The sequence below is a fragment of the Olea europaea genome, chromosome 13 (genome assembly GCF_002742605.1).
Source record: "Olea europaea var. sylvestris chromosome 13, O_europaea_v1, whole genome shotgun sequence".
NCBI classification, from domain to species: domain Eukaryota; kingdom Viridiplantae; phylum Streptophyta; class Magnoliopsida; order Lamiales; family Oleaceae; genus Olea; species Olea europaea.
In genome coordinates, this window is record NC_036249.1 from 396,334 (window position 1) to 401,959 (window position 5,626).

Consider the following 5,626-nt stretch of genomic DNA (forward strand, 5'->3'; position numbering starts at 1 on the left):
AAGCCATTGAAAGTGAAATAGATTCCATACTGCAAAATCATACATGGGAGCTAGTGGATCTTCCTCCAGGAAGCAAACCACTAGGCTACAAATGGATTTTCAAAAGGAAAATGAAAGCAGATGGAACTATCGAGAAGTATAAGGACAGATTAATAATTAAAGGCTACAAACAAAGGGAAGGCCTTGATTACTTTGATACATATTCTCCATTAACGAGAATAACATCCATTAGAATGATACTTGCGATTGTTGCTTTGCGAAATCTTGAAGTACATCAAATGGATGTTAAGACTGCTTTCTTGAACGGAAACTTAGATGAAGAAATCCATATGAAACAACCCGAAGGGTTTTCGTCTCCAGGGCAGGAAAAGAAAATGTGTAAATTGGTGAAGTCATTGAATGACTTGAAACAAGCACCAAAATAATGGCATGAGAAATTTGACAGTGTCATGATGGAGAGTGAATTTAAGATCAACGAGTGTGACAAATGTGTTCACGTCAAAGATACTAAAGACGGATAAGTCATCTTATGTCTTTACGTTGACGACATGCTTATTGTTGGCAGTGACAATAAGATGATTGAATCCACTAAAAATATGTTAAACTCGAGGTTTGACGTGAAAGATATGAGTTTAGCTGATGTTATACTTGGAGTGAAAATCTCAAGAACATCAAATGGGCTTGTTCTAAGTCAGTCACATTATGTGGATAAAATTCTAGGAAAATTCCATAAGGATGATACTGATTTGGCTAGAACACCAATAGATACTAGTCAACATCTGTCTAAAAATAGAGGAGAAGGTATCTCTCAAGTAGAATACTCGAGAGTTATTGGAAGTCTAATATACTTAATGAGCTGTACTAGACCAGACATAGCCTACACAGTCAGTAAACTGAGTAGATACACGAGTAATCCAGGAGCTGATCACTGGAAAGGAATAGTAAGAGTACTTAGGTACTTAAGATATACTCGTAATTTTGGACTGCACTATAGCAGATATCCAACGGTCATTGAAGGATATAGTCATGCTAATTGGATATCCGACATAAAAGACTCAAAGTCCACTAGTGGATTTGTGTTCACTTTGGCAGGTGTAGCTATATCATGGAAATCTTCTAAACAAACAGTGATAGCCAGATCCACTATGGAATCTGAGTTTATAGCTCTAGATAAAAGTTGTGAAGAGGTTGAGTGGCTACGCGACTTCTTAGAGGATATTCCAAGATGGTCAGAGCATGTGCCAACAATTTGCATATATTGTGATAGTCAATCGGCAATCGGAAGGGCACAGAACAACATGTATAATGGTAAGTCTAGACATATACGTCATAGACATAATACCATTAGACAACTACTCTCAACTGGAGTTATCACTATTGATTATGTAAAGTTAAAGGATAACATTGCAGATCCGCTAACCAAAGGGTTAAATAGAGAGTTAGTTGAGAAATCATTGAGAGGAATGGGACTTAAGCCCTTGAATGGATAAGTTAATACAAAGGAAAATCCAACCTAGTTGACTGGAGATCCCAAGATCTAGGTTCAAAGGGACAACCTAATTGTAAAGACTTGATAGAATCACTGTGGGGGATATTACCTCCTGTCCATTCCTGTGATGCAACAGTGATGCCCGTAAAGATGGAGGATAAGCAATAGGCTTTTAATAATTCTTATGCGTCAAAAATCGAGCCAAGTAATGCGGGTTACTTGTATTAAGAAATCACCTATGTAAGAGATAAGTGGGGTCGCTTCTAAGGAAATTGTGTGGGGCGCAATTTTTGTGAACTCTCACAGAACCAGGCATATGTTCATGGCTAAAACGAACATAATAATGAGAACTGAAATGTGTTAGGAAGAATCCTGTGTGAAGTGTATCATCGTTACATAAACGGTAGAACAGTTCAAGGACATCGCGTCTACTGGTCAGCCAGTGAAGTAAATATACTTTCACAAGCGAAGGTTCAAAGGGTAACACCTACCTATCGTATGCAGGTTTCAACTGTTGAACTATATCACCAAGTCGTCATGTGTCACATTCACAAGTCGTTATGTGTCACGTTCATAAGTCGCTCTCAATTTTCATTCATGTGGGGGATTGTTGGAAAAATTGATCGACTTTGGCACGAGTTTTGAGTGGGACCCGGTTGTTCAATTTGGAAGATGAAAGTTGATTTGTGTTCTCCTCTGTGAGTACATCGAAATCATATACTTACTTGCCAAAGTTGATGCTCGGGTGAATGAGAAATTGAGGCTCAAAGTGTGCCACTCAAAAGAGAGTTTATGTGAGAAAAATGAATTTGTCCCACATAGGAAAAAGATGAGGAACTCCAAAGGTCATTGTCATTAATGGTAGCCTAGCTTATAAATAGTGGCTCATTTTCCTCATTTCAACACACACAAAAAAAGCAAAAGCTTTCAAGTTTAGAATACACTAGAAATTCATTTGCATTGAGTTCTCTCTTGATGGTGGTGTAGTTCAAGCACTAGTTCAGTTCGCCGGAGTGGTTTCTGCGGTGCTCGAAAGCTACTGATTTTACAGTTGTATCCTAGGAAACGGACGCTCATTTTAAACCTCAAGCACCGACGGTGAGGGGGCGAATCTGTTTTAAGGAAACTGTGTGTAACACAAGCCTCGGGTTAAAATTTTATGTTTCAGTTGTTTAATTCATGCAATTTTTCGTATTCAATTTACACTCCATGCTTCATGAATTTATGATAGATTGTTTGTATACTTCATAAATTTTAAATTCTATTGGAACAAAAGTTATTTGTTGGAAATAAAACTTTCAATGATCCGGTGAAAATTTGATATACGGTTGTTTGAATTTTGTTGATTTGCGTAGTTGCAAAATTGAAAGGTCTTGTCAAAAAGACCTAAACTGTCTAAGAAAAGTTTGAGATTTAAGCGATCCGGTTGTGACCCCCCTCCTCATTTGGGAATCTTTTAATTGCGCATTATTTAAATTGACAAGACGAAATACAACATTTCCCGATTTTATCCACATACACTGAATTTCCTACAACACGTACCTAATTTTATCTGCCAATTACACCGGAAAAGATGGTGGTTGTAGCTTCGGAAAAGAAAAGAAATTACTGAACACAATGACTAAAGTATAAACCGGACAAATGTAAATTATTGGACTCTGTCTGTTGCGTTGAGTTCTATGTTGGAGTCAGAGGAGAAGGATGAAGATGAGATGGAGAGAAGAGATGATGGAGTAGATCGCTTTGATTCGTCATCGTCCGCCTCCAAATCGCCTCTATTAAGGTCTTCTCTGAGATTTGGGGAAAATAGAATGTTAAGGCTTCTTTCATATTGGGTCGGGTCTTCAAATAGCATTTCATTCTTTTTTTTTCCACTTCAGTCTATTAAGGGCTTCCGTGATCCCATTTTATACGAGTAGTAGCATTGTTCATCTTTAAGCCTCTTGTCGTCAAAGGATCTAGACAACGAATTGGTATCGATTTCCTCAAGACTTCCCTTTCATCTTCTTCATCGTGTCATGAACATGATGATCTTCCAAGGCTTTCTATCGGTTCCGATAAACCAAGTATCAATCATTATAATGCCAATCATAACTCTCTTGATCATTCCGAATATCGTGTTGTTAACACGGTGATGACTCAAGTGGGAAGGACCACAATTCTTGGTATTCGTTATTAGTACATGAAATAAGAGATAAATTGAAGCCCCTTGAAATTTATCCACTTTAATTACATGTTTCTCGGTATTCAATATTATTCCTCCTAAAAAGTTATTAATAATTTTACACGACACTTGTTAAGTTGGGCAACTACTTTTCCAATCATCTACTTCTTGCTCTGCTAGTTTAGACCCTGTAATACAAAACTAAAGCCCACTAAATTCAAGCCATGTTCAATTGTTTATGTCCAAAAACCCCTTGGGACTAATGGGCCTGTAGAGGATATTATTGGGCCTCATGGGCTTCTGTGGCTGCACTGGACCAATTTTGAAACTTCAAGGGTTGTGTTTGATCCCATGTAACCTCCAGGCTCCAACAAATACGGTTTTAATTGCTAAGAAAATGGCATAAGCTTGTAAGAAATTACAGAAAAAAAAAATTTACATTGTGATTTAGCCAAGGCTATTAACTATTTATATTCAGTCATGTATATGACCCTGTTTGGTATGAATTAAAATTAAATTTTTAATATATATTGATAAAAGTTGATAAAATATGTTGTTAAAAAGTTGTGGGATCTATGAATTATATAGTTAAAATTAATTGTTGAGTTTGACTTAAATTAAAATCTAAATTTTAATCAGTACCAAATAGGGGCTATATAAAAAAATAGGTACGATTGATGGGATTAGGGTGCTATCTTCATTTTGTTGGTGGGTAGGATGAGATGAGGGGATTAATGCATGAATTTTACATAACATTAATTCAATAAGAAACTTTTAATTCGTTTTTCTTGATATTGGCCAGCACTATGATTAATCCTGTTTAAATTCTCACTTCCATTTTAAGTGACTTTCCATAAATAAAGTTCTCTTTTTTTTTTCTTTTTAAATACTAGTCACACGGGCTGAGACATTTTGAAACTAATGTTAGTATGTTCAATGTATAAGTATTGACGGGAGATATGTGCGTTGATTGAACAAAGGCTATTATTTTTTAATAGATTTAAAGTTCTCGAAAGAAATACCATTATAAACTGTGGTTATTTTCAAGGATTCAAAAGTACAATTGGAAGGAAGCAAATTTAAACACTATTGTTCAACAGACATCGAATCTTGAAAATATCTCTAAAACAAAAATCACCAATGCATTTAAACTGCCAGATTCAGGAATTAAATCTCTTCATACAAAATAAATAAATAAGTAAATAAAAATCGAATTCAACATGTTTAAGTCAATTTGCTACTTTAATGGACATCTCATAAGCTAACAAACATACCACAAAGATGAAGGGTAAATCTTACTTTTAACACGACCACCCACTTTTTGTTTGCTAGCAACCAAGCCAATTAGCATGGGCCTGGATGAACAATACCTTCCAATCATCTTAGCCATGATCGTAGTTGTTCGCTTTATCACCAGATCTGATAAATTCATAGCCCTTTGTGCATCTAGATATCTTATCCGTACTATACTTAGTAATAAAAGGTAAAGATTTATTATTAGTTACCCATGTGACCTAAATGTGTTTATCCCTAACAAAGGAGATGTGAACTTACAAATAGCCATTTGTACCAATAAAGCAATTTCATTAAACAAATTTCTCAGCATTTCTTTATTTTGAAGTTTAAGTTGATCTCATTTAACAAGACTTTCTTAATATTGTTAAATAGACTAACAAAGACTCCAATATACTCACAATAGAATGATTTTCGAAACCGAACATATCAAACTTTAATCTAGTTACAGAGTAGAATCGAGCAATAATTCATTAATTCTAAAACTGTTAATGCCTAAAACTCTTACACATTCAAATACCTTAAAATCTTGCATACCCATTACCATATATACTGTCTCTAAACATAATTAATCCACTCTCTTTCAAGAATTGAGTAATCAAGATGAACCATAACCAATTAATCATTTGAAATCCCCAAAAAACAAAGGAAATAAAATTACATTAAATTAAAATTCAAGA